This window comes from Sus scrofa, chromosome 14, assembly GCF_000003025.6.
Source record: "Sus scrofa isolate TJ Tabasco breed Duroc chromosome 14, Sscrofa11.1, whole genome shotgun sequence".
NCBI classification, from domain to species: Eukaryota; Metazoa; Chordata; class Mammalia; order Artiodactyla; family Suidae; genus Sus; species Sus scrofa.
This window is the reverse complement of record NC_010456.5, coordinates 116,958,349-116,984,143: the sequence shown is the minus strand read 5'-3', so window position 1 is coordinate 116,984,143 and position 25,795 is coordinate 116,958,349. Positions and strand designations below refer to the sequence as shown.

At 33.9% G+C, this 25,795-nt stretch overlaps 2 long non-coding RNA genes across 4 annotated transcripts in view; one reads left to right on the top strand and one right to left on the bottom strand.

The window, feature by feature from the left end:
- Positions 1 to 23,645, top strand: part of LOC110256694 — a 437,592-nt gene extending 413,947 nt beyond the window's left edge. For all 3 annotated transcript variants that reach the window (XR_002338577.1, XR_002338575.1, XR_002338576.1), the window contains 3 exons: positions 14,355 to 14,408; positions 15,428 to 15,563; positions 20,328 to 23,645. This is a non-coding gene — a long non-coding RNA (uncharacterized LOC110256694). The remainder of the gene's footprint in view (positions 1 to 14,354; positions 14,409 to 15,427; positions 15,564 to 20,327) is intronic.
- LOC110256696 lies at positions 11,147 to 15,448 on the bottom strand. The gene is made up of 3 exons (XR_002338579.1): positions 15,368 to 15,448; positions 13,223 to 13,279; positions 11,147 to 11,312 (listed from the first exon to the last, which is right to left on the bottom strand). It is a non-coding gene; the product is annotated as an uncharacterized LOC110256696 (long non-coding RNA).

The window sequence follows — 25,795 nt, the reverse complement described above, 5'->3', positions numbered from 1 at the left end:
CTGAGTCCCTACTTTCAAATTTTTGGAGTGTTTTTATTTTTGATAGATACAGAATTATATATTAACGATTTAATTTTTTTCTTTCTGCACTTGACACACCTTACTTCGTTTTCCTTAAGTCCTCACTGTTTCTAATGAGCAGTCAGCCTTGAGTTTTATTGTTGCCATGTATGTGATGTGTCGTATTTGTCTAACTGCTTTTAAGATTTTGTCTTTTTTTCAGATTTATTGAAATGGAAATTTACTTGATATATAACCTTGTATAATATGATGGTTTGGTGTAAGTGTATATTGTGACATGGTTACCACAGTAGGGTTAATTATCACATTCATCACCTCACAAAATTACCATTTTTAGTTGTTGTTTTGTGGTGAGAACATTTAAGCCACACAATTGAAAATCTGTGTATAATTTTATAGTTGGCCATCTGTACTCACAATTCTGCACCCATAGATTCAATCAACTGCAGATCATACAGGAGTGTAGTACTTATTTATTGGAAAAAAGAAAAAACTGTGTATAAGTGGATCCACACAGTTCAAGCCCATGTTCAAGTGCCAACTGCACAATACAGTGTTGTTACTGAGAGTAATCAAGGGCTTTAAATTATTGTATTTCCAGGTGTGTCATCAGGCCTCAGGCCTCTCTGAATATGAGTTATATAAACTAGATCTCATACTTAATGCATGATGAATTTCTGAATCTAGAATTGGATAGAGGCTATAGCCTCTGTATTATTCATTGTCTTAATTACTAAAGCTGCTTTAGCTTGCACTATAGTGGGTGTAAAGAAAACCATGCCAGAGTGTACACTCACTTCAAGGTCCAAACCAGTTTTAGCATGCTTCCTCCACGCTATTCTGCATGCCCTTCACTAGTGGAGTCTCAGTTTATTTCCTTTCCTTCCCCTTTCCTTCCCCTTTCCTTTCCCTTCCCTTCCCTTCCCTTCCCTTCCCTTCCTTTCTCTTTCTTTCTTTTCCTTCCTTCCTTCCTTCCTTCCTTCCTTCCTTCCTTCCTTTTTAGGGTAGTGCTTGTGGCACATGGAAACTCCTAGGCTAGGGATCCATCAAATTGGCGCCACAGCTGTAGCAACTGGAATCTGAGCCACATCTGTGACCTACACCACAGCTCGTTGCAAGGCTGGACCCTTAACCCACTGAATGGGTCCAGGGACTGAACCTGCATTCTCATGGATACTAGTTGTATTCATCACCACTGAACCACAATGGGAACTCAAAGAGTCTTGGTTTCATACAGCCCCCTACTAAGGCCCACTCATTTTCAGACGAGCTAAGGAAAGTTGTCTTCGTGGTATGGAGTTCCCATTGTGGCTCAGTGGTGATGAACACAACTAATATCCATGGGTTATTTGTTTTTATTTTATTTTGCTTTTATATTGGGTTGTATGTATTCCTATTATCTTTTAGATATTTTGCTTTTGGATATTTGGTTTGCAAATATTTCTCCCATTCCATACATTGCCCCTTCATTTTGTTGACATTTTCCTTTTCTGTAAGAAGCTTTTTAGTTTCATGGTATCTTACATATTTTATTTTGCCTTCGTTGCCTTTGGTTTGGGTGTAAATTTTCCATTTTGAGTTGATTTTTGTTCATGGTCCAAGATAGTGGTTCAATTTTATTATTTTACATATTTCCAATCATCATTTTTGAAGAGACTATCATTTTCCTATTGCAGATTCCTGGCTCCTTTGTTGTAAGTGAATTCAATATATGTTTGTGGAATTTATTTCTGGGCTCTCTATTCTGTTCCATTTGGGCTCTCTATTCTGTGCCATTGATCTCTGTGTCCATTTTTATGCCCATAGCATACTGTCTTGATTACTGTAGCATTGTAACACAATTAGATGTCTTCAGATTTGTTCTTGTTTCTCAAAACAGTTTTAGATATTTGGGTTCTGATATGGTTCCATGCAGACTTTAGAATTGTTTATTCTATTTCTGTGAGAAATTTCGTTGGAATTTTGATATGATTACATTGATTCTAGATTTATTGGTTAGTATGAATCTTTTAATAAATTTTTCTAATTCAAAAATACAAAATATCTTTCCATCTATTTGTGTCTCAGTTTCTTTCATCAATATCTGAGAGTACAGGTCTTTTATATCCTTGGTTATTATTCATCTTCCCAAGTTTATTGTTCTTACTGCTATTGAATTTTTTAAAAATTCCTCTTTCCTAAAGTACATCGACGGAGTTTAGAAATGCAAATTTTATTTGTATATTATGTGTCTTGAAATTTTACTGAATTCATTCATTACTCCTATATTTGAGTGTGTGTGTGTTTGTGTGGAATCTTCACGGTTTTCTATCTATAATATTGTCACATGCAAATAAAGACACTTTTGATTATTCCTTTTCATTGTCTTTTCTTTTATTAGTCCTTTTGCTTTGGCTTTACCTTCCAATTCTATGTTAGAAAAACAGCAATGAGAGTGGGCATCCTTGTCTTGTTCCTGATCTTACAGAAAAATGTTTCAGCCTTTCATCACTGAAAATATTGTTAGCTCCGAGCTGGTCATATATGGTGTTTATTATTTTGAGCTATATTCCCCTTATGTACAGCTTATTGGTAGTTTTTATCATAAAAGAAAGTTGAATTTTGTCAAATGCTTTTTCCTGTACTACCGATATGACCGTATGATTTTTGTCCTTCATTTTGTTGATATGATGATTCATATTTATTCATTTGAGAATGTTCAACGATTCCTGTATCTCTGGAATATATGCCAGTTTACTATGTTTTTTCCCCTTTAATATACCATTTAATTTAATTTGCTAATATTTTTTGATGATTTTGTATCTATGTTCATTAGAAATTGGCATGCGATTTTCTCTTCTTGTAGCATCCTAATTTGGTTTTAGTATCAGAGTAATGCTGGTCTCATAAAATAGGTTTGGATATGTTCCTCCTCTTCTATTATTTGAAATGGCTTGAGAGCAATTGGCATTAGTTATTTTAAAAAATATTTTGTAGAATTTACTAGTGAAACCATATGGTCCTTGATTTGCCTTTGTTGGGAGCCTTTGATTACAATGTCAATCTCCTTACCAGTAATTGGTCTGTTCAGATTTTATATTTCTTCACAATTTCTCTTGATAGGTTGGATGTTTCCAGGATTTTTTTCTTTCTTCGAGGTTATCTAACTTATTGGCATATAATGGTTCACAGTCTTTTATGATCATTTTTTATTAGCATGGTATCTGTTGTAATACCTCTTTTTCTGTCTAATTTTATTTTCTTGACTCTTTTTTCTTTCTTTTTTTTTCTTGGGAAGCCTGTGTAAAGATTTGTCTATCTTATCATTTAAAAAAATCAGGCCTTAGTTTCTTTGATATTTTCTATTATCTTTTTAGTCTTTATTTCTGCTCAAGTTTTTGTAATTTCTTTCATTATACTAACTTTGTGTTTAATTTTTTTTCTTTTTATCTCAAGAATAAAGTGTAAAGTTATCTCAATTCTTAAAGTAGGCATTTAATATGATGCATTTTCCTTTTAGAACTATTTTGCTTGCATCACATAATTTTTAGTATACTGAATTTCCATTTTTGTTGTATGAAAATATTTTTTACTTCCTTTGTGATTTTCCTTTGACAAATTCTCCATTTTTCTTTTTTTTTTTTTCTTTTCTTTTCTTTTTTTTTTTTTTTTTTTTTTGCTTTTTAGGGTCACACCTTTGCCATATGAAAATTCCCAGGCAAGGGGTTGAATCAGAGCTACAGCTGCCAGCCTATATCACAGACACAGCACTGCCAGATCTGAGCCGTGACTGCATCCTACACTGCAGCTCCTGGCATCACCAGATCCTTAACCCACTGAGCGAGGCCAGGGATAAAACCTGCATCCTTGTGCATACTAGTTGGGCTCATTTACTACTGAGCCATGAAGGGAACCTCTCAGTTTTCTTTTTGTAATCTATTTCTAGTTCTATACCATTGTAATCAGAATAAATATTCAATTATTTCAATACCATTAAATTATTTAAGGCTTGTATTTTTTGGCCTAAAAAATGCTCTACCCTGAAAAATGTTCCATGTGCAACTGAGAAGAGTGTGTATTATGCTGCTATTGGATGAAATATTCCATAAATATTTGTTAGGTCCATCTCGTCTATTATGTCCTTTTGGTCCAATATGTCCTTATTGATTTTATGTCTGGGTAATATCTCTATTTTTGAAATTGGGTATTTACTACCCTAATATTATTATATTGATATAATTTTTCTCCCTTTATGTCTGTTAATACTTGTTCTATATGTGTTCGTGCTGCTATGTTGGGTGCATAAATATTTACAAAAATTATATCCTCTTATTGCATTGACACCTTTATATAATGACCTTTCTTGTCTCTTATTACAGTTTTTGGCATACCATCTATTTTGCCTGATACAAATACAGCTATTCCCTTATTCTTTTGGTTTCTATTTGCATGGAATTTTTTTTTTTTTACTCAGTGAATTTATTACCTTTGTAGTTGTACAATGTTCATCACAAATCCAATTTTATAGGATTTCCATTCCACAATCCCAGCTCATCCCCCCTTCCTCCAAAATGTCTCCTTGGGAGACCATGTTTTTCAAAGTCTGTGAGTCAGTATCTGTTCTGCAAAGAAGTTCATTCTGTCCTTTTTTCAGGCTCCATGTGTCAGTGAAAGCATTTGATGTTGGTGTCTCATTGTCTGACTGACTTAGCATGATAACTTCTAGATCCATTCATGTTGCTAAAAATGCCAGTATTTCATTCCTTTTAATAGCTGAGTGATATTCCATTGTGTATATGTACCACATCTTCTTGATCCACTCCTCTGTCAATGGACATTTAGGTTGTTTTCATGTCTTGGTTATTGAAAATAATGCTGCAATGAACATTGGAGTACATGTGTTTTTGTGAGTCATGGTTTTCTCTGGATAGATGCCCAGGAGTGGGATTTCTGAATCAAATGGTACTTCTATGTTTAGTTTTCTGAAGAATCTTCATCCTGTTTTCCACAGTGGTTGCACCAATTTACAATCCCACCAACATTGTACTAGTGTTCCTTTTTCTCCACACCCTCTCCAGCACTTATTGTTTGTAGATTTTTTGATGACGGCCATTCTGGCTGGTGTGATTTAGTACCTCAGAGTGGTTTTGAATTTCATTTCTCTAATAATGAGTGTTATTGAACATCTTTTCATGTGTTTTTTGGACGTTTGTATGTCTTCTTCGGATAATTGTTTGTTTAGATCTTCTGCCCATTTTTTGATGGGGTTGTTTGTTTTTTGGTATGGAGCTGCAGGAGGTGTTTATAAATTTGGAAATGCACCAACATCCAGAAAGAGAAGAGAGACAGAAAGGGACAGAAAAAATATTCCAAGAGATAATAGCCGAAAACTTCCCTAACATGGGAAAAGAACAGCTCACTCAAATCCAGGAAGCTCAACAAGTACCATATAAAATAAACCCAAGGAGGAATACACCAAGACACATATTAATCAAACTGACCAAAATTAAAGACAAAGAGACAGTCTTGAAAGCAACTAGGGAAAAGAAACAAATAACATACAAGGGAACCCCAATAAGGTTATCAGCAGATTTTTCAGCAGAAACTCTGAAGGCCAGAAGGGAGTGGCATGATATACTTAGTGTGATGAAAGGAAAAAACCTCCAGCCAAGATTACTTTACCCAGCAAGGCTCTCATCCAGATTTGAAGGAGAAATCAAAAGCTTCACAGATAAGCAAAAGCTTAGAGAATTCAGCAACACTAAACTAGCCTTACAACAAATACTAAAGGAACTTCTCTAGGCAGAAAAAAAAAAAAAAAAAGGCTGCAACAGGAAACAAAAATACCACAAATGACAAGGATCACCAGTAATTGTATGGAATTTTTTTAATCCCTTCATTTTCAATGTATCCTTAAAGTGAAGTGAGTCTCTTATGCACAGTATACAGTTGAGTATTGTTTTTCATCCATTCAGCCTTCAAATTGATTGAAAATTTAGTCAATTTACATTTAAAGCAAGTGTTGATGTGTTTGGACATCCTTTTGCTAATTTGATATCTCTGGGTTTTTTTTTTTTTTTTTTTGTAAATCCTTTAATCATTTTTCCTTCTCTTGCTTTTTCCCTTTGTGATTTAATGATCTTCTGTATTGGTATGCTTTGTGAGAATTTTTCTTTGTGGTTAATATGAAACCTATGTAAAAGTTTTTAATAGTGTAAGCTAATAACGACTTCACTTAAAACACATACAAAAGCTAAATTTTTAGACTCTTTCTCCAATATTTTATTTTTCTTATGTTGTAATTTGTATCTTTTTAGATTGTGTATCTATTAACAAATAAATTTAGTTACTTATTTTAATAATTAAAGGTCTTTTAACCCTTCTTTTAAGTTTTATAGCTATCACCATCCCAATCTTTTCTGAATTAAATGACATATATACATTTAGCAGTGATTTTTACATTTTCACAAGATTTTTCTGTTACTAATTTTCTTTTTATTTCAGCTTGAAAAACTCCCTTTAACATTTCTCTAAGGCTGCCAATTGGTGGTGACACTCCTTCAGCTTTTGTTTGTCTGGAAATCTTTCTCTTATTTAATATTGAAGTCTGGCTTTGCTAGGTAGAATATATTTAGTTGGCAGGTTTTTGTCTTTCAGCACTTTGAAGATATCATGCCGTTCTCTTCTGTTCTCTGAAGTTTCTCCTGAAACAAACTATCTATTTGATAGTCTTATGGACATTTTCTTGTATACAAGTTGCTTTTCTCTTGCTGTTTTAAATTCTCTCCTTGTCTTTAACCTTTGAAAATTTCATTATAATGTCTCAGTGTTGATCTCTTTGATTTCATCTTATTTTGTACTCTGGGGTTCCTGGATCTGGAATTTCTGTTTCTTTCTCCACTTTAGGGAAGTTATCGGCCATTACTTCTTTGAATAAGCCTTCTTGCCCTTTCTGGGACCCCTGTATTGTGAATATTTTTTGACTAGATGCGTCTCATAAATTTCTTATGCATTCTTCACACCTTTCTGTTCCTTTTTTCTTTTTGCTTCTCTTACTGTACTAGTGCAAATATCTTCTTGTTTGCATATTCTTCCTACTCAGCTGTTGATTCTATTACATATTTAGTTCAGATATTGTATTCCTTCAACTCTGCAATTTGTCTTTGATACTTTTAATATATTTTCTATTTCTTTGCTGAAATCCTCACTTTATTCATGCATTGTTCTCCTCACCCAAGTGATTAACTTTGACTTTTAGTTTGAATCTATATCAGATAAATCAGTTATACCTGTTTCATTAAGATGTCTCTGAAGATTTTGTAAACATAATCTTTCTTTATTTTCCTTGAATATTTGTATAAAGTTTTGCACATTAGATAAAACATCCACCTCTTTCTGATTTTACAGAGTGGTTTCACATAGGAGATGAACCCCATCAATCAGCCTTCTTTCACTTTTTAATATGGACTTAAGCTTTTTCTGTGTCTCTTCAGGACTTAATGGATAACTTATTTTTAACCCTGAATAATTCTCCATTATCTGGATGTACCACATTTTTTTTTATCCATTCACCTGATGAAGGACATGTTGGTTGCTTCCCAGTTTGAGCAATCATGAATAAAATTGCTATCTATATCCATGTGCAGGTTTGTGTGGACCTAAGTTTTCAACTTCTTTCAGTAAATATCAAAGAACGATTGTAGGATCATATGGTAAAAGTGGATTTAGTTTTGTAAGAAACCACCAAACTGTATTTGAAAGTGACCATAACATTTTGTATTTTCACCACCATTTTATGAGTGTTCCTATTATTCTGCCTTCTTGCCAATATTTAGTATTGTCATTGTTTCAGACTTTGGCTGTTCTAATAGATATGTAGTAGTATCTCATTTTATTTTAATTTACATTTCTCAGATGACATACAGTGTGGAAAATATTTTTATATGCTTATTTGTTAGCTTGTCCTCTAAATCACTTGACTCTTTCATAGAGCAGACATTTTTAATTTTAATGAAGTCCAGCTTATCAATTATTTCTCTCATGGACTGTGTCTTGGTTATATATAAAAAGGCATCACCAGAGTTCCTGCTGTAGCTCAGCACGTTAAGAACTCAACATAGTGTCTGTGAGGATGCAGGTTTGATCCCTGACCCTTCAGTGGGTTAAGGATCTGGCATTGCCACAAGCTGTGGCATAGGTTGCATATGAAGCTCAGATCTGGTGTTGCTGTGGCTGTGGCATAGGCCCCAGCTGCAGCTCTGATTCAACCCCTAGCCTGGGAATTTCCATATGTCACAGGTATGACCCTAAAAAGGAAAAAAATTAAAAAGCATCACTAGGGAGTTCCCATTGTGTCTCAGCAGGAATGAATCTGACTAGTATCTGTGAGGACACAGGTTTGATCCCTGGTCTTGCTAAGTGGGTTAAGGATCTGGTGTTGCTGTGAGCTATGGTGTAGGTGAGCAGCTACAGCTCCGATTTGACCCGTTGCCTGGGAACCTCCATTATGCTGAGGATGCAGCCCCAAAAAGACACAAACACACACACACACAAATCACAATTTCAAAGGTGTATAGATTTTCTCCTGTTATCTTCTAATAATTTTATGTATTTTACCTTTTACATTTAAGTTTGTGGTTCATGGTTCATTTTGAATTAACTTTTGTGATGAGTATAAAGCCTATATCTAAATTCATTTTTTAGCATATGTATGTCCAGTTGTTCCATCATCATTTATTTGAGACTGTTTTTGCCCCATCCTATCGCATTGACTTGTCAAAGGTCAGTCATGGGGGTATATTTCTAGGTGCTCTATTTTGTTAATCTATTTGTCTATAAGCAATATTACATTGTGCTAATCATTGTAGTTTTATAGTAAGTCTTGGAGTGAAGTAGAGAAAGCCCTCCAAATTCATTTCTTTTCCTGTTATTTTTTTAGTTTTAATAGGTGGCAATATGTATTATTTTTAAACTGGGAACTTAAGAAAACTTTTCTTGTAATGAAATCAAGATTATATGTATTCTTTCAAGTATAATTTACCCAACTTGAAACCTCCAGAAAGTCATATTGAAATCTTGCCAAGGCTCATGTTAAATAAAGAAGATCCTTGGCAGTGTACTAACTTGAGGAAACGAAATCACACTGAATGGAATTTTTATGCTTGTCTAATCCTGTTTGAACTTGACATTAGGTCTGTTTATTACAAAGGGGCATATTTGAATCCTGTCTCCTATTTTATGATAGAATATGTAGACCTTAAGCTGTCCTCATAAAAATCTTCCTTGTTCTAAAATATTGCAAGTCAAATTCAGCCTGGCATTTAATCAGATTCTATAATTTTAGGAATATGCCTGTCATCTTTCTGATGGTTCTTTCTTTAAGATCTTCATTGCTTTTTGCTTTTTTTTTTTAACCAGTGGAATAGCAATTTATTTTTTTTCTCATTAAAAAAACTAAATAACTGTGTGTTAGAAATGAGAGAAGAGAAATTCAAACCAGGTAATTATAGATGATATTACCAACTTTGAGATTCTCTATATTTAGCTCAAGTTCATTAGTGACAGGTTGAAGCATGTGTAGAATCATCCAGAAAACTAATACTACTGTCATGTTCTTTATATTAATTTATATAAAGGCCTTAGTACAATTATTAAATAAACATATGTTCCTTTTCTGACTTTATCTCATTTACTCCTCACAATAACCCTAATCAGTATTATCATTATCTCGGTTTTACAAGTAAAGTACTGAGGCACAGAGTAGAAAGTTGACAAGTCTCATAGCTAATGACCCAGAGCTGAGATTCAAATAACACTCACACTCAACCACTGGGCTCTATGGTCATGTGATTATTGCTCCAAAGCCAAATGCTTATTCTGTGACATTGGAAAGGCAGAAGATACTAGTTAATATATAGTGATTGTTTGTTTTCCATGTGCCAGAATTATTATAATAACTTTATACTTAGTATCTCAAAAGACATAAGCAGTATTCAGTGTTTTCTCTGTTAATAGTACCATTCTTCTCCCAGTCAAACATCATGGGTACTGTTATTCACATCATGCATTTTTTTCAGTTTAAGGCACAGAGCTTTCCAATACAACTTAAAAAAAATTTACTATAATATCCTAAATATTTTTATTTTGAAATATTTGAAATATATAGAAACATTTATATAAAGTATAAAAGATAATCAAATGGCCACATGTGTACTAACCACTCAGATTATAAATCAGAGCACTGTTGAAGCTCTGTGTTCCCTTCTGTTCATGTCTTTCTTCCCTTACACACAGGAATAACCACTATTTTGAGCAGTATTTATCACTCTCTTCCTTAAAAACAGTTATAAAATATAGACAAGTATCCCCCTATGAAAATAATCTTTAGTTTGTATTGTTTTTAAACTTGATATAAATAATAGTGTTAGACTCTGTGTATTTTGTATTCTATTACAACTTCATTTTATCAAGCAATGTTGTTCATAAAATTTATTCACATTAATGCATGTAATCATAGTTCATTCATTCCCAAAGCTATAGCAAAATATGCCTTAATTTATTATACATTCTGCTTTCACTGGATATGTGGTTTGTCTCCAGATTTTGCTGTTATAAACAATGCTGTTATAAACATTTATCATGTCTTTTGGTGCACTGATGCTAGAGTTTCTCCAAAGCGTAAATGATTAAAAGCAGAAATAATAATTGGTAAGATATGTGCATTTTCAACTTTGCAAATAATGCCTAATTATTTTCCAAAGTCTTTGTTCCAATTTTCATTTCTCCATATACTACTCCACATTGCAATCACATCTTTATCAACACTTGATATTGTCTATCTGACATCTATCTTTCTCTATCCATCTATCATGTATATTATATAGATATATCTATTTGTTTAAAAGTCTATATCTACATTGTTTGTACACCTATATCTGCATCATCTATATCTGTCTGTGGAGAGAGACTGAGTAATTGACTCAATACCTATGTGAAAGTGTTGATGTTTGGAATACAGATTCATTCAGAAAAATTGAGAGGAGAGGTGAAGAGGAATTTGAGGGTTTATGTAAAGTTAAGAACCCTGTGGCAGTTCCTGCTGTGGCACAGTGGGTTAAGAAACTGACTGAAACGTTCAGTATTATTTTTATCGGCTTTTTGCACTTATTACCACAAGTCCACATTGTTAAAATTTCTTGCCTATAAAAATCTTCATTATTCTTATTTTTGATTCCATCTCTTACTTTGTTCTTTAATGGAGCCATTTTCCATACAACACTGGCCTCAGGAGCAGCACCCTTGTATTATTTGTTCTGAAACAAAGAAAAATTTTCGGGTGTACCATTCACACTGCCCTCCTCCACCTTCTGACCGTTAGTGTTTCTGTTATTCTTCCTCCTAACGCTCAATCAATTAGAATTCCCCTTTGCTGGATCCCAGTCTAATTGATTACTTCTCACACACAGGAGGAAATTTTGGGTGCTCCTTGCATAAGTTATCTCTGCATTTCTGTCCTGTAACTATTGGTGCTTCTTGGTCTTTGCTTAGTGTGAAGAGAAAGTACCAACATCTCAAGGTCTCTCTGAAATACATTTATTCCTTTATCATTTTTTAACTTTTATTGAAAAGAATCCTTATGCAAAATGATATGAAAACTGAATACATTAATAGTTTCTGGACTATCTGATCATTATAATAAGTGCTGAAAACTTCGAAGATAAAATGCAATTGTAAATATCCTCTTCCAGCAATAACTGAATGAGTATTAAATTCAGTTTGAATCCAAACACTAAGGTCTCTGAGTAATTGTACGGATGTTGAAGCTTCATTCTGATACCATTTCTGAAACCCCTAGATTTTCTTTATTGATCTTGCTATTCATGCCCTGCAAAGCTCATAAATATTGTTCAGTCCAAAACTACCCATCGATGACCTTCAAATGACTTGGGTTTTATTTGGTAATACAAAAATCATTTGCATACGCCAGCTGCTGCCTCTCATGAGCACGCTATACACACAGAGTGTATGTCTCTATTAGGGAGTTTTCCTTTTCATAAATCATTTAGTTCCATTCCTTATCTCCACATCCTATGATAACCTGGACTTTTATGATCTGTACTTCAAACCAAAGCAATAAACTACTTGAAATTATTGTTAGTGATCTCTTTAGTGCTGCAAGAGACTAGATGAAAGCTGAAATGCATGAAGTCAGCTTATCTCATCTATGCTAATAACCAATGCCAATTAGTGACTGCCTGGAGGAAATCTGCCCTGAAGAAAGCAACATAAGGTGGGTAGATGGGAGGATATTTGAAACATTATTGTTGTTCTCTCTTTGGAGGTGCCATTAAGGTTAGGAAGAGTCCTGACTATAAATTTTAACTGTAGCACATAAGGATAGAAGAGACCCAAATTATCTTTTTCAACTTCTTTGGGATTCCTTTATTTTTCTTGGATAGAGAGATTCATTTTGGGCATATGTCTCATTTGCTGAATACAAAATTTTCTTGCTCTAATTCTACTCCTCTCTGCCAGACATTGGGGCTAGTTTATCACCTTGACTGTAGTTGCTAGTAATAATCTTGGAACAGTTGCTAATCAACAATGTTTAGTTGTAGGAACCAGATTATTAAATCCTTAAATTGCTTAGTAACACCCAATCTCTCCTAAAAATAATCATTTTTTAATTGAAGAATTTTATAATAAGATTTAGTAAGAAGTATCAATGATAAGCCATTGAACCCATAGGATTTTTGACATTGGAAATATTGCGACTTTTTTTAGATGACCAGTAGGAAATATGAAATTATACTTTATTCTCTTGTAATTTTTCTCAGTGTATTGCACTTGAACCCTGTATCCTATCTTTCAGTGTGCTTCCTAAAAAGCCAGAATTCTGTACTGCATTCTGAACTCACTGAATTGGAATTTCAGGGATAGGATGGAAGGAATGTGCATTTTAACCTATGTTTAATCTGCATTCTTATTTCATAATTATTTTACTGATTGACATTGGAAAAACACTAATCTGGAGCTAATGAAAATTCATACTTTAGCTCCTTTTATTATGAATGTAAGATCATTCTATTAAATCATTTATAGGATTTGCCAGTGCCCCCAATTCTGCCATTCCTTTCCTTGTATAATGTTGACCTGGATAATTTTGGTACATTAGAAGGAAGTGGGGAACTGAATCTGGTCCTGCAAGATCTAGCTCGCTTACCAGCTCAGAAAATACATAAACCAGAAAATAAAACCTTCCAAATCTCAGTTGCTTTATCTGGAAAAAAAAAAAACAAGGTTAGAAATAGTGCTTTTCACTTAAAGTAGTTCTTTCATAACTTTACTGATGTTGGGATTTTTTTTTTTTTTGAGACCTTTTACATGCTGTAGTGAGAAAAACAGGTGAAAAATATTTAACTTATTTTTCCTTAAAGTCTTTGGTTTTTCTTTAAAATGGAACCAGGAAACAAATTGTAAAATTATGAGTACTCTGAAAAACTGTTTAATAAAGGTATTCTCTTTTATAATAAAGAAAAACTTAGAGCCAATCCTATGAAATGGCTCTAAATGCCTCTACAGTGTCTCCTGTTGCTGTTGAAGATGTGGTATGCAATAATTTTGCTAATTAGTCATCATATGGTTAACAGATGGTGAAATTTAAACTTGCAGGGCAAGAATGTGTTTTAATCTCTATAGTTACCTGGAGCTATATATGAACATTTTAAGGATCTAAATACATAAGCAAAGTTCTATTTGTGAATATGTCAAGGTATTGTGATTTCAAGAAAAGAAGAAATATAAAATTAAAACATGAATCTTACAAAATATTTATGAGTTTATTCACTAACAAAGATAATGCTAATGGAATCCATTTGATTTTTCTTCATGAGAACCAGAGACTGTATTTAGAGTATTGAGACTACTCTTGGATTATTTGCTGTTAGTCTCTTTCTGTGTAGGTATTAGTTCTTATTGTTCATCTCATTATAACACATATTTCACTCTGAAGTAGGCTTTAGTGATTCTGAAGGAAAATCAGCCCAGTTAAAGCATGTTATACTAGCAATTAATATCTAAAGAGAGAAATTTAGGGGTGATTAAAAAGTGAGAGCTATGTCGTTTTGACTAATCTTAACTAACAATATGCATAGTTTCTGAAGTTTATTTTAATTCTAGATAACTAAGTATTCTCAACATAATTTTGAAAAACTTATCACATTTGCTTTTGTGTCAGTGTCACTTAATTCATATTTCTTTAAGAGCTGGACTACTATAATCATCGGAAGAAGCAGGACAATTTGTCACTCACCTCCTAATAGAAGATTCTAAAAGAGAATTATCTTTCCTTTCAGGATTCATGAAAGGCTGTTCTTGGCTGTGGCATAGGTGACCCACAAGAGAATTTGGTATGTTGTAAATTATAGGCTACAACTAATAAAAACAAAGTTTCACAGTCCCAAGCTTTACCTGTAACAATCTTATTCTCAACACATACTTTATGGTGTGCTTCCTTAAGCAGAATAGGAAAGGATAGATTTTTACTTCCTGTAAATATTAGCCTTGCCTTATGCATAGTTCTGCTGTGTGCATAGCTCACATGAATTGAACATGTATTACATGGTATGTGTCAGAGAATACAAAAAAAATTTCAAACCACTTGGAATTGTATTTTTGCTTTCTGAGAACACAGAGGAAAAGTAGCAGTTTAGTGACAAAATCTCTGTAACTGATCCTTTCCTGAAAAACTGTACACTGTACTTTAAACATAAAGATCAAGAGGCTTTTATGTTTTCTTGGGGCTGTTTGGATAAACCCTTTGCATTTGCTTCCTGTTTGTTTCTGGGATACTTACTGATATGCTGGTTCTAAAGTTAAGGTAACTTTTTATAGAATTTAGGGATAGGGTTAATTAAACCACACTCACACAAAAAAATGGTAATGAACCCAGGCATCAGCAACAAAGTCTAGCCATTACCATGATTAGGCTCCTTAGAACGAAAGAAAAGAGCTATACAATAGAAATGCTTAAAAAGTGTGGAGCCATGAAAGAGGGATCCCATAGGACCTATCAATAGATAATGCATTTGCCAAAAAATGGTAGACAATCAGTAAAGGAGTAGGGAGGAATAAGCATCTCAACATCAATCTTCCCCTGTAGCCCTGGTGGTCTAGCGGTTAGGATTCTGCCCTCTCTCAATCTTCCCTGTCTTCCAATTCCTGAAGTGTCTCTCATTGGCTAACTCAGCCAGAAGTCAGAGAGCAAAGGAGCCAAAGTGACCCAGTCCAGACAGGTCAATACCCCAGGGCACAAAGAAGACAAAAAATGGACAGAGGGTAGGCCTGAGATAAACAACAAAAGCATTACCTTGTTAGATGCGAAGCAAAAATAAAATGATCAAAATAAGATTTTTCCTCTTTCCTCCAGGTAACTTTGCCAACTCCTGATTTCTATGTCTTCAGGGGAAAGAAGTGAACAGACACATCATGCTGGGAAACTGCAGCTAACATATTATCTATTTCCAAATAGTTCTATGACATGTTTTTGATTGTGATGACTCTTGGTAAGTCAAAGTTTTACTTTGAGTATTTTAACTTTAATCAAGAGAGTGTAGGCTAAGCCAGCTCTATGCTATTTCTACATTAAAATCCAGATGGGAGTGGCACTTTTCTTTGATGGCTGATCTGCCTTTGTTGGTGCTAAGGAAGACAGACCATCAAAAGATACATTACTTTATCTGCTTCTGACAAGTGCGATCCTCTATTTCAGTGTGTGCCATGATTTCTGTTCCTAGAAACAAAGGAAGAAAAATTATTAAGCCATTAAAAAACCTTTTGAATATTCATAACAATATGCCTGTACATGATTATTTAGAACAGGAAGTCAGTATGAGATAAATAAGTTAAAAATGAATCATTTTTCTTTCTTTAACCTTATCCAGTCAGTTTCAAGGCGATTATTTAGAGTTAATCTTTATTATTGCTAAATTAGTTTTGTTTGTAGTCTCTACTTGAAAAGGTGTGTATATTATGGGGAGCTGTCCACATCAAAATTAGTACTTGAACAAATAAATAGTATATGTTAGCCATGGATTAATGCGGTATGGAAAGAGATTTGGCTTAGTAAGTACCAACATTTTTCTTAATTGAAATGAACTTGAAAAAGGCTTTGTAAGAGAAGATATATTAATGATTAAGATTTTAAATTAAGGATTTAGATTTCCTAAATACAACGAAAGAAGGATATGCCTAAATGTTAGAATTTTAAGGGTTTATGGTATTGGAGACTTGACCAAGAGAAGCTAGACCAAATTTTCTTGACTTTCACTGCAGACGTCTGCCCAGTAAAATGAAAAACAGAGTGTATATAGAAAGTTTAATATATATTTTATTGTATATTCAATGTGGATATAATTACAAACACCCAAGTATGGGCAAAGACAATGAAGTAATGAAGATTAGCTAGCACTACTTCACCAGTTAAAACACTGAAATGCTAATTTTAATACATATACACGTATATACTCAAGGCATTTAAAAAGTTTATTGTTTGAAAAATTATTGGTCCAATTTCCCCAAAGTCTTTTAGTTAATATGCAAATATAATTTATTGTCAATATCTTTACCTAGCTCATTACTCCTCATTAGACTATACCTACTTGACTGTGATAATAAATCCCTAATATATAATGGATTCTGGGTCATAAAAATTATTTTAACATCTAGAATGACTAATGCTTTGAATATAAAAGAAGTTGTCAGTTAATGTTGAATAAGTATATAAATGATATACCAAGTTTTGGTTCAAAACAAAAGTAGTATATATATATATATATATATATAATCTCACCGGTTTTGGTAACTCAAGAATATCCTGATTGTATTTTACCAAAGGGAGAATATACTAAGAGCAGAATTTGTCACTTGCCAGTTAGAAATATATTAGGCTCCAAATAACAACAACAACTTGGGTTCTCCCAGTTTAAATAAATAGGAGGATTATTTCATTATTTATGTCAGTCAATAATGTCAACACCCAGGATATCTTCTCTTCTACTCTACTGTGCTTGAGGAGATGCTGTTTTGCTTCATAGTCATAAGAAAGACACTCTAGTGTTATCATACATTTGTCTAACGTAGGAGGATGGGAGCAAAGAACAGAGCCAACTGCCTCTGTACCCTTTAATCAGGAACACAGAACGTTTCTCAGAAATTTTTCCTTTCTCAAATTTTTTCTAAACATTTTTGCTTTGCTTATGCTGACTACAATGGGCAGTTGGGTCATTTAAGTATATGTCAAATGAATAGGTCTGAAAATACTAGAAAAATATAAAAGCTTAGTCTGATAGGTACTCTGATAGGTTAAGAGAAAAGTGGGATCCTTGGGTTCTAGGTTTTTTATTAAGATATTCTTAATTTTCTACCCAATATCTATCCATCCCTCCCCCTTCTTCCTTCCTAACAAAATCCTCAATCTGTTTCTAAGACCAGATCTTAAACAAAAAAGAGTTAATGAGGATGATTCAGGCAATGAATCAATGAGATGTGATAGAATATCTTGGTTTAGATGCCGAGATGTCTGGATTTCAGTTCCAATGAGTTCGATAAGTAGCGTATTAAAATATTAAAATGTCTCATTGTGCCATCTATAATATTTAAAAGGTTAGAAAAGATTATTGGATTTCAAAATACAGATAACCCCTGATTTATAATGGTGCAGAAGCCATGCACATTCAGTAAAAACTGTACTTCACATTTTGAATTCATGTTTTCCTAGGCTAATGAGGCATGGTAAGATATTCTCTCATGATGCTGGACAGTGGGAACAAGCTACAGTTCCCGATCAGCCAGGAGACCTTGAAGGAAAACAACTCATAACACTCATAGCAATCACTGTATCTATACAACCATTCTAGTTTTTTTTTTTTGATTGTTTGTTTTTGCTTTCAGTAGAGGGTTTGATAAATTATATGATATTCAACACTTTTTTATTATAAAATAGTCTTTGTATTAAATGATTGCTCATATAAACATTCTGAGCATGTTTAAGGTAGGCTAGACTAAGCTATGATGTTCACTATGTTAGATTTTTTTCAAATGCACTTTTACCTTAAAAAAATTTCAATTTATTATGGTTTATCAGGATGTAATTCAAGAAAGATTTATGTGTTCTTCAGATCAGAGCTCTGTATGCATATCTAGTGTTCCCATGGAAATAAAAGTAAGGGAAAACTGAAAAAGAAAAGCTATGTGTCCCACTAAAGTGTTTTAAGGAAATTCCTTCGTGGCACAGCAGAAACAAATCTGACTGTCCTTGAGGATGTGGATTCAATCCCTGGCCTTGCTCAGTGGGTTAAGGATCCAGCATTGCTGTGAGCTGGGGTATAGGTCACAGACATGGCTCAGATCCCACATTGCTGTGGCTGTGGCTGTGCTGTGCTATAGGCCTGAAGCTGCAGATCTGATTCAGTCCCTAGCCTGGAAACTTCCATATGCTATGGTTGTGGCCCTAAAAAAATAGTTTTAAAGATGACTGGGCAATATGCTCTCTTAGATCTTTCCATTCAATCTACATTATGCTTAGTGTACTTAATCATATTTTTTATAATTTAACATTAATTACAAGAGAAATTAATATACATATCATATATACGTGTGTGCATATATACATATACACACACACGTGTGTGTGTATATGTATATATATATAATCAAATGTAAAGACTTCCCTAATCTAATTATTCCAGGAAGAAAACACAAGTGTATCACATGATATGTTTTCACTAATTTTTTTTTTGTCTTTTTCCCTTTTCTAGGGCCACTTCCACGGCATATGGAGGTTCCCAGGCTAAGGGTCCAGTCGGAGCTGTAGCCACTGGCCTACACCAGAGCCACAGCAACATGGGATCTGAGCCGCATCTGCAACCTACACCACAGCTCATGGCAACGCCGGATCCTTAACCCACTGAGCAAGGCCAGGGACCCAACCCGCAACCTCATGGTTCCTAGTCGGATTCGTTAACTGCTGAGCCACGATGGGAACGCCTCACTAATTTTTTATAAGTGTGAGTAGATTCTGAGGAAACAACTCAAACTTTTATAATTGTGACTGAAATATAAATTAAAATCAACTTCCATACCTAAAGGAAAATATATATATATATGTACATATCTGTATCTATACACAATTGATAGTGTGTGTGTATATATATTGACAGTAGGTACATATGTATACATATGTATACCACATATATACATGTTTATATCAAATATATATTATGTACACACAATGCATGAGCTACAGATATATACCTGGGATATATATTGATATATATACTTGATATGTATCTATCATATGAGTTAGATACATTTGTGATATTCTTGGGATAAATATATATATTTGTACTAAATTTACATATATAATTTTAGATATACTTGATATACACATTTTCTTTATACATATATATGAAGAATTGATAACTTTAGAATACATATAATTGGGAAAACTAATAGAACACAAAGGATAGAAATGGAGAACCTAGAGTTTGGGGGCAAATAACATAAAGTCGTACTTTATGTAAATGGGTAGATTATTAAGTAGAAATGAATGCCTTTAAGCTTTGAAAAGAGTATAGATGTCATACAGGTGTATACTAATGTCATACACGTGTATACTCAAAGTTTTGAACAGTTTGGATTTAGCAACTAATTTGATGTTTCTGACATTACTCTAAAAATACATACTTAATAGTACAGGTGTTTGTTAGTCACTGGCCTCTTCTAAAGAAAAATTAGTTGGTGTTAACTGTTCCACCCCAAGAACACATTGGTTAAGAGACTACAATACTGATCCAAATATACGTTTCTAACAATTTAGTTTCTAACAATTTTGTAAATTGAATATATTTAAATCTCACATTCTGTACAATTCTCCATGCTAAGCACAGTAAAGCATATAGAGAAATATAAGGTGTGATGCCTACCTTTACGGATGCTTAAAATCAAGTTAGAAAATTAAAATACAGACATTCAGTTTAACATTTGGCACACAACCTGAAACATTGAAAGTGTTCGACAGATGTTAGCTATTATTTAATTCTCACATCTACCATATAACATTATTATTATCATCCCTGTTTTGCAGAAGAGATTGGGTTTGGGATGTAAATTGCTCAGTATTACATAACAAATAAGCAGTGTCAGGGTTGAGATTATCTCTTTATCTTCACTTATTGAGATGTTCATGCTCTGAACCACTGTGCTATAATACATTTTCGATGATAAAGTTAATCTAAACCTGTTTTCTCAAACATTTTTTGTCCCAGCAGATGACATCATCTCCTCCTAAAAAATAAAACTGAGAGCTTGAATGAAAACCTCTAGAATCTGCAATTTTTTTCTTCCTGAAGATAGGGAGGTAGAAGGAAATAAGGATGAGTACAGATGTGTATGTATGTATAAGTGAATCACTTCACTGTACGGCAGAAATTATCACAACATTGCAAATCAACTACAAATTTTTTATTTAAAAATGCCTTGCCAAATAACTCTGTCACAACTACCCTTGAGACCTACTGGAGATCTTTGTATCTTTTTCTCTCTTTCCCTCCTTCCATATTCCTTCACTTCTCTCTCTGGTGTGAGTACTTTACCTTTTCATTAAAACATGAACAATTGCTCTGTTTTACCTAAATAAATATAACACCTCAACATCACTTTAATGTTAAAAGAACACAATCTTATTTTCCATTCCAGATTTGAATGATTTTTTGTTTCCTCTTAAACCTCAAGATTATGGGCCTACTCCACCAATCTATTAAAAATGTCTTCTAAGAAAGATCTTTGAATTGCCCAATTCCAAGAAAAACTGAGTCCATATTTACCCAACTGTTGATGTTTGACACTGTGGATAACAATTGTTTTTCTTGAAATTTTCATCTTTTTTCACTTGAAAATGAATATTTTATCTTTAACATCTCACAGTCTTGAATAATATATACCATTCATCTTTCTATATTTCTCTTTGTTCTGCTTTCAGATGCCAGTGCTCTCCTGAAGTCTGTCTATCCTTTCCTGTCTTCCCTTCTGGATGATTCCATGCATACCTCTACAATGTAATCTCTATTACAGTGAATTTATGTGGTTGGCTCTGACCTTTCTCTGGAGCTCAAAATCAGCCCTCCAGTACCCTCATTCTGATTGTTATTTTGAGCCTGAAAATCAGTATGTCCCTTACAAAAATCATATGTTTTCATCCAAATCCTGTTTGGTTTCCTCTTTTATCCATTACTCATACTTTGCTGTTTTTCTCCTTATGATCTATTCTTTGCCAAGTTAAATATGTCACTAGCCGTATCTTCCCTATGCTTCTTATTCCAAATTTTCATGAAGTATATGATCATATTATATATAAATTGCATAAATATGTATCATATATGTATATATATAATTATGTATGTATTGTGTGTAATATATTTATTACATATATGTATTTCTGTTACAAAAGCTCACTTCCATTTCTATTGCACTTCATTGCTATAAATGCGCCACCTGCTAGGAGTGCTATCACCAAGGTGGTGACATAGGTCATTCCTGACTTTGCGCTACCTTACAGGAATAACAACTAACAACTATTCATGAACAAGACACCACTCAAAGAATCCTTGGATATGGAGGTGAGGCTGATGAACCCCTGGTGTAATACAGACAAGGACAGCCTCCATCTGAAGGGTAAGAGGAGCCACTATATGTTGACCACAATACCATGCTGAGAGGTCTTCCCAGACCCTACGATTCCACCAGTGGGAAACAGAACCAAGGGTAGACATCCAGTCATCCAGCCCCATCCCCCCTTCTGCATCACGTGTCTTTTCTTGGGAATCCCACTCAGGTTTCAGCCCATAGGAATTTCAGGAGAATCTCTGCGGCTTTACCATTAGGGACCTCATTATGACTGAGAAAAGAGAGGGGCTTGAAACAGTCAGCAATTAGATCCCAGAAGACTGAAGTTCTACCTGCTATGACCAAGTAGAAATCCTGACCAACAGCTTTGCTTATCTGCAGAACTAAGTTGGTGGTATATTATGACCAGAGAACTAAGTGGGGTATAACATGTCTATTTAGTGTCCTCGGAAAAAGGATATGTTGGTCCTGGAGCCTTGTCTGACCCACCCAGGGAGGTGAGCTGAGTTATATAACCCCATGTTTTGCTGAGTGAAACTCCCAGCCCTGCAGACCAGAAAACTTAGACAGAATGCGTGGAAAGCTATATACTCCAAAACACTTCCAGAAACCCTGGAAGCAGAGGTGATAGTCTCCAGAGCAACACAAGTGACTCTGTTTGCCCAAAGATCTTAGGATATGGGCTCACTTAAAAGCACAAACAAAGAACCTTGGTAGCCTTAGAGCTAGTTCTTCCACCACCCTTGGGCAGGAAAACTAATTTGTAAACTTGCCCATTCCTGAATACATATTTCAGCTTGCCCAGTCATGGAACTTAGCCAGAGCACATAGGAAGCTACATAGCACTTCCAACAGCCCTATTTACAGTGGCACCTGAAGAGAGAGCACAACTGTTTGCTCTCTCTATCTGCAAAGCAAAATTAGTGGCCCTATCTTAGAAAGAGTCAGTGTAAAATCTTGACTTAATTAGGATCCCAAAAACATGTTGCACAGACCCTGGTGGACTCTCTGCTACTGTGTAGGGCAGAGAAAGTAATTTATAGCCCCACTTATTGCTGAGTATAGTGTCCTGACTAGACAATCCAGGTCTCTAGAACCCTCATGGGAGCAGGAAACCAAGCCAGCAATCTTGTACAAATGTTTAAGTCAGGGACATCCCCCACTCCAGAGCTTATATAGTTGCCTCCCCCAAAATATACCCCAATAGTAGGCTCTAACTGCTTAAGGCTTTACCAGCAGATGCATCTATAGAAACAAACTGAGCTGAGTGGTAGAGAATTGACTCTGACAAAGCAAAAAAAAAAAAAAAAAAGGAAACTGCTTACTTAAATATGCAGGTACCAACATTAGAAATTATCAATCTCAAAAATCTGGTAAACATGAGATAACTAAAACTAATAAAACTTAGTAACTGACTAAAAAATGATCAGTGAACTGTCAGAAAAAGATTTCAGAATAATTTTCTTAAAGAAGTTCATAAGAACTACAAAAAACAGACAACTAAATGAAATTATGTAAACAATGCATGAAAAAGTATTTCAATAAAGAAATTGACATATCAAAAAACAACCAAAAAAAATGCAGAAATCCTAGAGCTGAAAAATATAATCACTCAGCTGAAAAATTTCAATAGAGAGTTTCAAAAACAGATTCACCATGAAGAAGAAAGAATCAGTTAAATAGAAGATAGAACATTTGAAATTATCCTGTAAGTTATCCAGTCAGAGAAGCAAAAAATAAAAACAATAAACAAAATCTATGGGACTTATGGGACACAATCAAATAAACAATATCCACATGATGGGGATTCCAGGAGAAGAGAACAAAAAAAGAGAAATGTATATTTAAACAGTAGTGAATGAAAATTTCCTCAGTGTTGGAGAGAAATACATAAAGCCCAAAGGACTCCAAAAAGGTTGAACCTAAACATGCTATAACTGTCAAAGTACAAGACAAAGACTTTTGAAAGCAATAAGAGTAGAGAGAAATTTTCTCAGGAGAAACAGTTCACACTGAAAAGAATGGGATCATATTTTTAAAATATTGAAAGATAAAATTGTCAACCAAGAATTCCATACCCAAGAAAGGTACCTTTCAATAAACAAAGTAGAAGTAGCAGTGGTGGTATAGCAGTGGTGGTATAGCAGTGAGCATAGCTGTCTTCCAGAAATGAAGGCAAGATAAATTCTGTCCCAAACAAACAAAAGCTGAGGGGTAAGCCTACTATATAGCCTTAAAAGAAGTGATGAAGGGATTTCTTTGACTAGAAATAAGGATGCTATTTAACATTATAAAAACATAGGAATGTAGCATAAAACTGATAATGATAACTATATAACCACTTTTTGATTCTACAGCATGGTAATAATGATATACAATTCATTTACAACTCTAAGTTAAAAAAATTAAAAACAGGAGTTCCCATCATGGTTTATTGGAAAGGAATCTGTCTCGGATCCATGAGGACATGGTTTTGACCCTTGGCCTTGCTCAGTGGGTTAAGGATCTGCATTACCATGATCTGTGGCATAGGCCAGTGGCTGCAGCTCCGACTGGACCCCTAGTTTGGGAAACTCTATATGCTGTGGGTGCAGCCCTAAAGAGACAAAAAAAAAAAAAAGAAATTTAAAAAACAAATATAGGAAATTTTACCATAGGTAAAATAATGTGATATTAGTAACATAATGCTAAGTAAACTATAACATGAGTAACCTAAAATGTGAGAGCAGGAGAATAAAGTGTAAAGTTTAGGAATGCTATTGAAGTATTATCAGTTTAAAATGGGGTGTTATAATTTTAATATATTTTTAATAATCATCATGGTACCCATAAAGCAAAAACTGGTAGTAATTATCCAAAAGAACATAGTAAAGAAGTCCAAGAATTCTGTTACAAAGAATCATCAGTACAGGCAAAGAAGACAATAGGGTATGAAAGAAAAAACAATGGATTTACAAAGCAGAGAGAAAATAAACAAAATGATAATAGTAAATTCATAGCTGTCAATAATTAGCTTAATGTAAATAGATTAAATTATCCAATCAAAAGCTATAGGAATCTCTGAATGGTTTAAAACAAATTAAAAAAAAAAAAAAACAAGATACAGTAACATGCAGCTTCCAAATGTCACTTTAACCTAAAGGCACAGATAGAGTGAGAGTGAAGGGATGGAAAAGGATATTTCAAGCAGGTGGTACACAAGAAAGCATGGGTAGGTATACTTATATCAGATATGACAAATTAGACTTTATGCTAATAATGGTAAAATAGAGACAAAGAAACTTATGTATTGCAAAGAGTGGTCAATCCTTCAAGAAGATGAAACTTTTAAATATTTCTGCAATCAATATCAGAACACCCCTATATATAAAGCAAAGAGAGAAGTAAAAGGAGAAATATAGTAATAGTTAGAGATTTTAATATCTGACACCAGTAAAGGGTAGATCATCCAGGCAGAATCAATAGGAAAAGAGCATATTTGAAAAACGCTGTGAACAAATTAACTTAATAGACCTATACAGAATATTCTATTAAACAAAAGCAGAGTACGCATTCTTCTCTAGTGCACATAGAACTTTTTGTAGTTTATGCCATAGAGTAGGTCACAAATCAAGTCTTAGCAAGTTTGAGAAGAGTGAAATCTTTCCAGGTATCTTCTCTGACCACAATGTTATGAAGCTAGAAATCAACAGGATAAAAACTGAAAAAAAAATGATACATGGAAATTTAACAATTTCCTCAAAAACCATCTAGTCAAATTAATGGTGGAGTAAAATTGTATCTTGAGAGAAATGAAAATGGAAAAACAACATACCAAAACTTTTGGGTTGCAGCAAAAGCAGTTCTAAGAGAAAGTTCATATCAATAAATGTTTACATTAGCATGAAAGATCTCAAACAACCTAACTCTCTGCCTTAAAGAATTAGAGATAATAGAACAAACTGATCCCAAATGTAGCAAAATGAAGGAAATAATATATAACAGAGCAGAAATAAATGAACTACAATGAAAAAGAATTAACAAAACTAAGAATTGAGTCTCTGAAAAGATAAAAACAGAATTGAAAAAATCTAGACAAATCAAGGAAAAAGAGAGAGCCCAAATCAACAAAATT